This window comes from Sorex fumeus, unplaced genomic scaffold (assembly GCF_029834395.1).
Source record: "Sorex fumeus unplaced genomic scaffold, SorFum_2.1 ptg000003l, whole genome shotgun sequence".
In the NCBI taxonomy this organism is placed as follows: Eukaryota; Metazoa; Chordata; class Mammalia; order Eulipotyphla; family Soricidae; genus Sorex; species Sorex fumeus.
Window position 1 is genome coordinate 766980 of NW_026606060.1, and position 12960 is coordinate 779939.

General features: G+C 40.8%; 1 protein-coding gene across 17 annotated transcripts in view; it reads left to right on the top strand.

The window, feature by feature from the left end:
- Nucleotides 1–12960, top strand: part of NRXN1 (neurexin 1) — a 1264827-nt gene that overhangs the window by 450585 nt on the left and 801282 nt on the right. The window lies entirely within an intron of this gene.

The window sequence follows — 12960 nt, forward strand, 5'->3', positions numbered from 1 at the left end:
AAGAAAATACCAAAGGGTATTGGGTTGAGAGTTAAACGGAATCCTTTTATCATTTATAGCTAAATGCCTTAAGTACTTGAGTATATATATTGGGGTGATTTCTTGACTATAGGAAAAATGGAAAAAATAAGTCACAGAAGGACCATTTAAAGGAAAATGCATCTATGAACAAATACTTTTATACTTAGGTTTTAAATGTTCTGAGAAAATAAAGCTGTTTCATTTTGATATAAATGAGCTCTACCTGAGCAAAATTATCAGGCTAAGAGGTAATGATGTCATTCCTCACTCTTGGCTGTAATTATTCATTTTAACTTTTGAGAGGCTTGAAACATGGGAGAGGGGCTGGAGCGATAGTACAGTGGGTTGGGTGTTCGCCTTGCTTGCCGTTGACCCAGGCTCAATCCCTGACATCTCGTATGGTCCCCCATGCACTGCCAGGAGTTATTCCTGAGCACAGAGCCAACCCCTGAGCATCGCTGGGTGTGACCCAAAAAACAAAACAGAAAAAAAAGAAAGAAAAAATGAAAGAAACAGGACTGAATGGGGAAAGATCAAGAGGTCAGTTTTTTAGCCTTTATGAATAGTTTTCTACACAACTTGCCTGGTTTTCATTATGACACAGTTCAGTTTACTTTTTCAATTTGGATTCATAATTTCTTCTTACTTTGGATGCCTAGAGTTTAATGGGATATAGTTTAATAACTTATTTATTATTTTAAATTTTAATAACTTACTAGTGATTAAGTGTCCTTGACAATTGGTGATATGCTTTGATTAATTTGAAAGATAAATAGATGAGTCTTATAAAATTTGTTGGGATGAGCATCAAGGATAACCACCCACTGCTAGAGATGCTGACACACCTTTCATTTCTCTGAACTTGCAAGGTGTTGCATTGCCTGGAATGTGGATGTATAGGAAAGACTTCTAAGAGAAATTTTCAAACACTATTTTTTTAAAACAAATATTAGGAGGTCTAGTTCTGAATGGCTGAATCTTATCAGATTCACCAATGGTAGAGATTGGTTACCTCTCAGTGAATTACTTTTGCTTTTTATAAATCTTTAGAGTGACTCCCAAACTGTGGTGAACTTGGTGGGGGCATGAACCATAAAGATGATCTCCATGATGATAACTGCAGTTATATAAAGCTATCGAAAGTTAAGATGCTTTCTGATCTTTTATTTTCTGCCTGAGACTATCTGTAGGGCACTCTGCTATAGAGGTGGTAATCTTTCGGTTTTCAGACAAGGAAACTAAGGTCCAGAGCAGGTAAGTTTCTTAGGCAGGCTCTCCTGGAGAGTCAAAAGTAAATTGGAGCATAAAACATAGCGTTTAAGCCAATAAATATGTGCTCTTAGTCTAATAGTGCCCTCAAGAAGTGAAGGCTGGGGTCCCTATCATAGAAGATTGCTTGTTACAAACGGAAACAGTCTTTGGAATATATAATGGGGAATGGGCTGTTAGCTTGGCGACACAGTTATGTACATTTGTATTCAAAAGGAGTGAAATGAGTGAAAGAAATAGTGGACACAAAAGGTCCAGAGAGGAGTGAAAAATCTAAGACTTCGAAAAATCTAAGACTGTGATTTGGAGAGGCAGGAGATAGAGAAATTATTTCAGATCGAGGAGACCTGTAGTGAAAATCAGATTTCACACCAATGTGCTTATGACCCTTTAGGGTGATGGGAAATGTGGTGGATAAGAAACACTGCGGGACTTGCCACCAGCCACCCCCTCTGCTCGTGTTCCCTATCCGTAGGCCGTCATGCTTGCGTTCCCTATGGAAAAGTTCTCGTGCAATGGGAAGAAGGAAAAGGAGCCCAGGAATCTCAAAATGTAGGGTTTTAACCAGAGAGGCCTTTGGGAAGATCGTGAAAAGTCATGAGAATTTCTGCTGCGAACCCCCGAATTCAGCTGAACTTTGTGGTCCTCTGGGAGGTCTCCATGGCTGGTGCTGTGTGAGTTTGCGGTTGGTCTCCTCCACCGGAAAACAGGTTCAGAGTAGGTCGTGCTTCAGTTTAACATCATCCCGGTTTAAAATGTTAATGACTAGTTGACACGTTATGAAGCCTTCTCTTTTTTGAGTGGTAGCTCAGCTGCTGAAAGTTCTTTAGGAAGAAGTTAGGTGGGGATTGTGTGACGTTTAAATGAGGGCTACTGAGCTGGGAAAAGCCAGGATCTGTCCATATGGTTGTTACAGGCTGAGGGAGATCTGGCTTCAGTCTCCATTTTGCTAGCACACTTTCCACGACTTTCTCTTCCACAGTCTGTGAGTTTATTGACCTGTTTATTTATGTAATACATGAATACTCTGCAAGCGCCGCTGCTTTTTTTTTTTTTTAAACAGGTACTCTCTGGCACTTTATTTCATTCTGGTCTGTCAGAAAGTTGTTTCTCAGAGCAGTCCATACCATCTTCCAGGATGATAATAGAATTGCATGCAATCAGGGACACCTATTCTTTCATATACTTAAAGTAGCTAGACTTCTCAAGGCGCTGAGTGATTTGTTTTGTAAAGGGTGTCGGACCAATTTAGTCTGGGAATCTTTGCTCTGGATCTCTGCTTGAGGGAACTGTCTAAACCTCTTCAGATCCATTCTCTGCATAATCCACCTATGTCTGAATTATTTTCTATTTAGAAACCTGGAACTTCTGCTACCAATATGCAATTGTAGCTCTTTTGTAGTATTTTACATTAAATCACCTTGTTCAGATAGGTAAGTTTTGTAGAGTTCCTGAAAAGAGAGGAACGCAGCCAAGCTCATTTTCACTGCATTTTCCTTAACACTAAGTCCATGTCTGTTCACTCTAGTTGGGGGCGGTTTTTAGTTATAGTAATTTGCATATATCAGACTTTAATTATGGTTTCCTAGATGACATGACATTTTCTTTCAATCTAATATGTAATCACTCTTTGGATGAACAGTCCTGGGAGAGATACTAATAACATCTAAAGTCATAGAAGAAATTTTGGAGTATTGGATCAGATGGGATCCGGGAAATCATGCAGGTCAGACCTACTTATTTTGGCAATGGGGAGAGAGATCTAGAAAAGTCACTTGATCCTCCCAAGGGCAATTTAAGCAATAGCAGGATTAAAAAAGAATCCTCTCAGCTTGAGATACTTGGCTTTTTGAATGCCTGACTTTTTCACTGTAAACAATGACATTCAAGATACAGAAATAAAACATGACATCCCACTTTCACTATCAGTCGTGATCCCTGAGCACAGAGCCAAGAGTAAACCTGAGATCAGCCAGGTGTGACACAATTCTTACTGAAGTGCTTTAAATATGATTTTTACAAAGATATCACTCATCATGCTTGATTAAAACATTAGTTAATATTCTTTGCATTTTTGATGACTCTAAGTGAAAACTAAAATGTTTCATTTTTTTTTTTGCTTTTGTTTGGTTTTTGGGCAACTGCCAGCAGTGTTAAGGGCTTACTCCTGCCTCTGCACCCCAGAATCACTCATGGTGGGACTTGGGACACTGTCTTTGGCTCTGGGGATTGAATTTGGGTTGTCTATGTACAGGAAAAGCACCTTACTTACATTTGGAAATAGTACTTGCTGTACTTTTGGTCTGGTTCCCTGAATAATGGAAATGTTTGTTGCCTAAAATTAATTAATTTGGAATGCAAGTTTTCTAGCAAGCATTTTTGGAATGCCTGCTGCTACAGGACAGAAAATTGAGGACACTTCAATAGAAAATCATGCCAAGTGTCATGTGTGGCGTCTATTTAGGACTCCTTCAGCCTTGACATTCACCGTAGACTACTTGGAGAGCATTTTTCTGTATAAAAGTATCACAGCTGATTCCCAAGGTGCTCATTAGAGATAAATATTTTCTAATCTTCAAAGGAAGATGAAAAATCTCACTTCTTTGTGTTTCTATGCCAATATTTTGACCATGAGCACTTTTGTAGTAAATGGCTTATGAAGACAGGCTGTGCGACTGTCATTAATCTTCCCTCACAATCTATTCCTGCTAGGATGCATTTCTCAGTCTCTTCCTGTCTCCAGAATGCTTTGAAGCACCTATTTCCCTCCTGCAGAGCGGAGATTATTTAACATCATTTGTTAATAGCAAGATGAAGCCAAAGAGGGAGGAAAAGTCCGTATCCCATAAAACTACCTAGAATCCTTTATTTGAAAGTTGCTTTTAACCACGTATATGTGCGGTTTGAGTTGAGATGCTGACTGTGTGAGACAATCTAGAATATCGCCTATTAAAGTTGCTTCAGATGAAACTAAAGGAAGGAATCTTGAGGGAAAAAATGAACTGAAATGCTAGGGGGAATTAATTCCCTACTGGAAGTTGCATCAACCTAATTAGAGTAGCTCAGCCTTTAATTACATTTGGAAAACTTTTAGCACTAAACATTTTGAAGACACAATGAGGTGAATGAGGAGAAGGGTAAAATACCCTTATGTAAACACACTTTATGTGTTAAAATGAGTTGATTCCTATCTGGATCAGGTCCACTCGCCAATAGCAAAGGCAGCCCCATCATTCCCATAATACACTGTTATAGGCAATTAGCAAAGAGGTACACAATTTCTTTTATGGACATACCACTTCATTCCTACCATTGTGCTTTAGGGCAATAGAGAACCTTAGAAAATTGAAGTGGCTTCGAAATATTATTGCCTCCTGTAGAATCAAGTCAGCAAATGTAGGTACTCAGCCTTCTTTGTTCTATTACTTCTTCAGTGCTCAAGGATGAAAATTGTATTGTTATTCAAATGTAAGAACAAAAATGATAAAATTTACATTCAAAATTATTTTTTCAGTTCTGAAACAAACGACTTTATGATCAGCCAGAGAACTTAGGGCATCCCTAGTGTTGAGTATCAACCATGAAAAGTGGGAGAAGAGTTGACTTCTCTAGTTGGAATATTCTTGGCTTAAGACCTCAAAATTCATGGTTGGAATTTGCCATATCTATGAACAATTTTTTCTTTTACTCTCTCAATTTATATCTTTATTTTTGGAGGTAATCTTTTGTATATACACTGTTCCATGTTCCTCGTTCATTTTTCTTTTCTCTTTCTTTTCTATTTAAATTTTATTTTACTTTTTGTTTTGGGGTCTACACTCCTTTGTGTTCAGGGTTACTCCTGACTCTGCACTCAGGGAACACTCTTGGTGTGGCTCAGAGGACCATATGAGTTAGCTGGGGCTTGACCTCCTATAAAACCTGTATGCTACAGGCTGTACTATTGCTCTGGTCACCTCATTTTTTTTCTGAAGAGATAATTGCATTTTGTAATCTCATCTAACTTCTACTACGGTATTCCCCATACATTTCCATGTAGTTTTCCTCACCATAATATTATATAACTACCTTAATTATGTTTGATAAAATATTCTCACTTAACCACTCTAAGGTAAGTTTTGCTAGTGCCCCAAAACATAATTCAACAGAAGGAAATGCTGTGGTATTTATGTAATACAATTTCTTTCACACATCACCGCTGGCATGACTTCCTAGAGACTGAGGCTTGGTTTAGTGACTTCTGGCCTGGTTCAGCCCAGCATGAGGGAAGGCAAATTGGCTGCAGTGTTGTGGGCAGAAGTTCTGATCTAGAAAAGTAATCAATTTTCTCCTACTGATTCAAAACACCGAAGGTGACAGTTTGCTTTTAAAACTTTAAAAAGAAAACAAGATGGAGGTTGTGGTATTGTGAAAGAATTTGACAAATTCTTCTGTGCAGTTCGCCTGATTTATTATAGGTCCTGCCTAATTTATTCTGTAGCTTAGAAATAGTGAAATGTGCTCTGACTCTGTGAGGTGTCAGCAGAAAATGCAAGCAGAGTTTGATTACCTTTGCACCTTTTATTTGTGTGACGTACAGACTGCAGCTTTTGTTAGGATAGAAATGCCCCTTCTCCTTTATGTGTCTTCTTTCTTGATGAGTGTCTTTCAAGAACCCAGGGAGGTAGTTCTGAGAATATCCTAATTGAAGAAAGTAGAAACACATGTTTAGGTTTTGTAAGGTTGAACCTTCACCTTGGTTTTCCATCTCTAAGTTGATTATTCCTGCTAGTAGAGTACATTGCCCGAATAAGATCATTAGAAAAATGCTGTTTGGGGCTGGAGCTACAGTACAATAGGGATGGCATTTGCCATGCTCGTGGCCCACCAGGGTTCAATCCCCGGCATCCCTTATGGTTCCTTTAGCACTGCCAGGAGTGATCCCTGATCTCAGAGCCAAGAGTAATCCCTGAGCATTGCTGGGTGTGGCCCCAAAGCCGTTTTTTTTTTAAACAATATGACCTAAACTCTGGGACATAGAGCTGTGACTATGATTATACTAAATACTATATAAGTGATAATTAAAATTTAAAGCAATTGCTAGGAAAAATAATTTGTTATTTTTCAAAGTAGTAAAAATGCTGTTTTTACATTTCCCATTTCTCAGATGAAATCTACGACGTCCAGTAGGTGAAACTGTAGATAATTTTTTCTTTGATTTTGTTTTGGCATCACTCTGGGTGGTGTTCAGGGCTTTCTCCTGACTCTACACCTAGAAGGACCAGGGAACCATATGGGATGCAAGGGACCAAATCTGGGTTGGACACCTGCAAGGGAAAACACCCTACTGGCTATACTATGGTTCTGGCTCCTGCTTTTTAAAAAACCAAATTAATGAATCTGTTAAATATTTTGATATCAAAATACATCACAAACATATCAGTTAGAGTCATGAAAGAAAAAAAATAGACATTTTTATTTCTTAGTGATTTTAAATGAACAAGAGCAATGTATATGAGCATGACCAGAATTATGCCGTAAAGGACCAAAGGCCATGAAGAGAGCACATGGTAGGCAACTGGCCTAAGGAAATACAAGTGTTGAGTAATCTGAACCCACAGAATCCTCTCCTGTAACTACTGTTCTATGCTACTTTCTCTTTTTTTTTTTTTGCCTTTTTTTGGTGTGTGGGGGTGTGGTGGTTCCACCTGGCGATACACAGGGATTACTCTTGGCCTGTACTTAGAAATTACTCCTGACAGTGCTCGGGGGACCATATGGATGCCCGGGATTGATCCCAGGTCAGTCGGATGCAAGACAAATGCCCTCCCCACTGTGCTCTCACTCTAGCGCCCCTATGCTACTTTCTCTACTTATGATGTAACCCCATTTCTTCCTGGTTCTAGTTTTATAAGAGTAAAGTTGATTCACTTTGTATGAAATTTGAAGGAGAAAAGAAGCCAATGGGTATATTGCTAGGATTTTGGCTAGAATTGTTTAGAGAATAAAGGAGAAGGTCATGTTTCTTCGGTCCAGTTATCGATGACCATCCGTAAGTAGCTTTACCTCTCATCATTTTAACTCGTCCTGACTAGAACATTCTAACCTCTGTGAGCCTCACCAGTGCTTCTATAAAGATGATGATGATGATGATCATGATATTTATCATAGATTTGTATTCCATTGCTGACCGTATGAGCAGAAGACACACTTGGAAATACTTTCTAGCTTTTGATGAAGTATTAGCTTCATCCACTGCTAAGAGCAAGTTTGCTTCTGTGCACTATAGCCTTGGATAAGGCAAATAAGCAACTGGGGCAGAAGCCAAGTGTTTTGCCTAAGGCACTCCCCTTCAAGTTTGGGTTCAGGTAACACCATCTGCTCAAGTCCTCGAGGAAGTCGAGCTCAGTTTCTTGGTCTATGAAGCATATGGTGAGTCCTTCTACAGAATTCATCTTTTTAAGGATAGGAATATCCCATTTATGGACCCTGATATGTGTTTCCCATCATTTTAAGCAGATGCCTGTAGCCTCTAACTATATCAACAGTTGGTATAGTGTATTGTTAGTTCTTTCAAATATCAAACTAGCAAAAGGTGGTTTAGTAGGGGGTTGATGATATTAATTATGAAGACTTAATACATTTTGTAGAATGTGACATTTGCTAGCGTTAACTGAAAGCAGTAATTAATAATATCTAAGCAAGATTTTCTCTTCACTTCAGCATCATTTTTAGACTGTCCCATTAGGTCACAAATTAACACTCAGATGCAAGTCCTCATGTGAATAACCCAGGTTCTATCTCCAGCAGCACCCTCTATGGTCCCCTGAGTGCAAAGGCAGGAGTAAGTCCTGAGCACCGATGGGTGTTGTTTAATCACAAAGGGGCAGCAGCACTCTGTCTCTCGCTGCCCACGTTCTTTCAATAGTCTCAAGCCACTGTCCCACCCCAGGGAGGCCAATGGCGACGGGCAGGCCAAAGAAGGAACGAGGGCCAGGCTGGTTGGTGTCAGTTGCAGTTTATTCCAATCTCCTCTCCATTCTCCTCTGATTCTCCTCCCGCAACTTCCTCCCCCAGACTACTTCATACTCTTTCTAGAACCCACTTCATTCTCCTTCCTCCTTTCTCGTTCTCCCTCTGGCTCTGGATCCCTAAGCCCCCTCTTACAGCCTAGTTGAATCCCAAAGCATGAGGGGTTGGGACTTACGCAAAAGTGAGGTCACAATCAATAGGGGAAAGTCTCTCCCTCAGGGGAAGCCGCTTCTAGGACAGATTCTTTTACAGCAAGACGACCCAGCCAAGAGTGGAATGCCATGGGTGTGTTTCTTCTCTCCTTGTTCAACAAACATATAAATATTCATAATATTAATCATTTTTCATGGACACAGTGAGATACATTAAGCTTATAGAATTGCTCTCCTGAGGTCATCTTGACCTCAGACTACAGTGCTCAGGCCAGATTAGTCTTTCCTATCCCTAGCAGGGTTCGAAGCTCATCATTACTTTCAAATCATGAGAGCATTTGTCCATGATCATGCCCTCAACTTATAGTTGAGTATCGTGGCACTTTCACCTGGCCCATTTTGATGCCAGGGTAGCTCACAGCTTGCCCTGGGTCCATTCAGTCCCTCGTGAGGACCCTACTTTGGGGCTGCTAGGAACTAAGGGCAACTGAGGCTTAAGTCGAGGAAGCAGAAGCCCCAGAGTGCAGACTGTTTGGAGCCAATTTACTCCCAAGTTACAAAGCATAATATTAACTGTCTTCCTGTGTCTACACAAAAAGGACATTGCTTTAAAGTGAACTATTCAAAAGACATAAGGAGAGGATAAAGGCACTACTTCACTTATACATATAAAATCATAGATTTCTGAGGAATCTGACCTTACAAGTTAACAGAGTCCGATTAGGGGAAAAAGTGATAAGCTGGTTGGGGAAGAGAGCATAGAGAGGAGTTACAGACAAGCACAGAGGAATGGGAGTGACTCAGGAGCACTGTGATGGGTATAACCTAAGCTCCTTGTAGCAAGGGAGAAAGGACAAACCAATGTTATCCTACAAGTGTGGCCCCAAAACAAAATGAAAGAAAAGAAAAAATAAAAGAAAACAGTTATTTCATTTATCTGTACTGATAGTTCAGGGCCAGAGTGATAGCATAGTGTGTCCGTCACTTGCTTTGTACACAGCTGACCTGGGTTTCACCTCTGATACCACCGATGGTGCCGTGAGTCAGCCAGAATTGATCCCTCTGCTCAGAGCCAGGAATAAGCCTTGAACACAGCCAGGTATGGTCCCAAATCAAATAAAACAATTGTTGTTTTTCCCCGTCCTAACAACCCTGTAAGGAAATTAGTATGGAAATTTCAAATTATGTTTAACATCAAGCCACATCGCTGTCATGTAAGGGAAATGGGAAAATATCCATCTGAACTTGTGTTTGCTGTAGGTCCACTGTGTGTTCCTCTTTCTCTGCTCTGAGATCCTTTTTCTTGCTTGATTTGCTCGAGCGGGCCCAGTAACGTCTCCATTGGAGACTTTGTTGTTACTGTGTCTGGCATATCGAATACTCTCGTAGCTTGCCGGGCTCTCCGAGAGGGGCGGAGGAATCGAACTCGGGTCGGCCATGTTGGCTGCGTGCAAGGCGAACGCCCTACAGCTGTGCTATCACTCCAGCCCAGTAGATCCAGTAGATCAGCATTTTTAGAAAAAAAAAAAGAGAGACCTGCATGTTGCCAGTGGGGTGAATGATCAGGAAAATAAGAGTGGTAAAAAAAAAAAAAAGCTGCTGTATCTTCCCAGGATCAGGCACCTGCATGCGTGCATGTATACATGTGTGCGTGCCTCTGTGTGTGTGTGTATGTGTGTGTGTGTGTGTGTGTGTGAGTGTGGGGTGTGTGTGTGTGTGTGGGGGGTGTTGTTGTTTTATGTAAGGAGGCGAGAGGGTAGATCACTCGCAGCTGTTCTCAGCCCTTACTCCTGACTCTGGTGCAGGATACTCCTGGCGGAGTTAGGTGACCAAAAGCAGTGGCCCAATCAGCCTCGCGCATGGCAAGCACCTGACTCCCTGGTGCATCATTCGGGCCCAGGATTCAGGACTGTTCTCTTTACTCTGCAGGGAAGGATTTTTTTTCTAAAAAACAGATAATAAAATAAAACTTTTCATTAAGGAAAGGCACTAATTCTCTTTTTTAAAAATGGTTTTTGTTTTTGGATTTTGAGCCACCCCCAGAAGTTCTCAGGGCTCTGCACTCAGGGGTCTGTCCCTGCAGTGCTTGGGGGACCACATGGCGCATTGGGATTCAAACCTGGATCGGCCTCATGCAAGGAGAATCCTCTACCTGCAGTGCTAATGCTCCAGCCCTAGTTAGGGCACATATTCTAAGGAGAGCCTGCTAGACTCCAGAAAGACCTCCAGAGGGGAAGAGATTCTCTGAAAGGAAAGGATAGGCCTCACAGTAAAGAGGAATCAGGTGACTCAATGCCCAGTGCTCCAAAGGAGAAGTTCATCCCTGGGATGAAACTCCAGGACGCAATTTGCAGCTTTGCTTTTGGTGTGGCGTTTTTTTTTGGGGGGGGGGCACATTTGTTGATGCTCAGGGGTTACTTGTGGCTCTGCACTGAGGAATCACTCCTGGCAGTGCTTAGGGGACCACATGGGATGCTGGGAATCGAACCCGGGTCATGTGCAAGGCAAACGCCCTCCCCGCTGTATTATCGCTCGATCTCCTGAGTTTGCAGCTTTGGAAGTGACTTGAGAGGCTGCTTTCTTTTCCTCTGAGCCATCTGGGGGGGGGGGGGGGTTGAGGGGGGAGGGTTGGCAGTCATTGCTAGGGGTTTGTCAAGGAGAAAGCCCTGGAATCCTTTGCTCTTGTCAGTCCTCTCTGGGCGTCAATCCTCACCATCTGTGACCTCCGGGAGAGTCCGTGTTCACAGGTGGCAGCAGCCTCTTTACAGAATATATCTTACCTCACCAATATTTGTTGATTGGAAACTTTGTTTTTCTGTCTCTCCCTGAAATTTACTGCTACGACCTGATAATGGTTGGCCTCATGCTTAAGGAAGTGACAGAGCTCAGTACTTCCATTTCTATAGTCCAAAGACATTTATTTTTGCTTTTTCTCAGCATGTTGTTCTTCTCGTCAGGTTTTAGTTTTCCTACTTTCCAGAAAGGCTGGCTGTATTTCCTACTTCTCTTTATCACCTGCATGCCAGAGACTTAAATCTAAGCCTTAAAATTTTAATAATTTTAATAAAATATATAGGCTATTAATAAAATATTACTATTTAAATAGCATTAATAAAATGTTTAATAAAATGTTTTGCTATCATGGTCATGGACTTAGTTCCAAACATTAGAAGCAAAACCTTCTAACTTGAATCATAAATCTCCTTAGTATGAACGTTTTTGTCCCTGCACCCTCTTGGTTATCAGAGCCTGAAGTCAGTCGTTGGCAGTAGCGATAGCTGATATTTAATAATTCTCTCCTCTGCGATGCACTAACTGCACATCTGTGTATAACCACATGGCACTTACTTTTAACCCAAGGGTGTAAACAGTGGCACAGAGCTCAAAGCTGTTGTTTTTCTGATTCCAGAAAGAAGCCAGGCTCAGGAACTGCTCCTCTGTCAGTTAGGGAATTGCTTCTCCAGGTGTGTCTTGCGGCCTGGTGTCAGTGGCTGGGGGCTTATTAAATTAAAAAGCCAATGCTCCTCTCCAGCACAACTACATCAGAATCTACATTTTAATAAGATCTCTGGGTGATTTTGTATGCAAATGAAAGGATGAAAAGGCACTGAGTTAGAACTCTTCAATGACCTCGTTTTCTTGACATCATTCACCATAAGATGAACAATTATGTTCCTGATCAATAAATTGTCAACCTCGGCTAGGATGCATCTCCGTTGCAACTTAGATCCAGATTATAGAGAGGCAAATGATAGAACAACTTGGCACTTAATGGCGTTGTTATGTCTCTGGTTCATTGTCAGAACCTCTGGTTCATTGTTCATTGCCTCAAAAAGCCAAGACCTCACAGAGTCTGCCCAGACTCAGTTTTCCGGAAAACTCCTCTTTTATTTAGAGCTGGATGTCATGGCTTTCTCATATGAGAAGAGAGAGGATAAGATTAACCACCACAGACCAGGAAGGGATAGCCCCAATAACACTCCAGATTCCGAGCAAACAGCCTTGAGATGGAGGAGACTTATCATTCAAGTTAGAAGCTTTTTCTTCCGAAATGTTTGCAACTAAGCCCATGACTATGATAGTAAAATGCCTGTATGTTTTATTAAAGTTTTAAAGCTAAGTCTCCTAAACTTTATTTGATTTTTTAGAGTAACACTTTCGTAGAAAAATACTTGCCCTGGCCAAAAATGTTGGGAATCACTGTGTGAAGGTTTTCTAAGCATAATCATCATTTATGCATGGCAACATTTTTCACCTTGAATTTCATAGTATTCTTTACTCTTTATTTATTTATTTATTTATTTATTTATTTATTTATTTTTTAGGCCCTGGTTTATATAGGATTATCTTACCTTGCTATGATTTGCTAGCTAAAACAGATTTTCTACGTATTTATTTATATCCCAACAGCTCTGTAATATAGTTAGGCCCTAAAGGAAGTAAACTCTTCCTTGGCTATAAATTAGATAGTTGGGGATTTGCGGCATTTAAGAAATAGGTTAGGGAA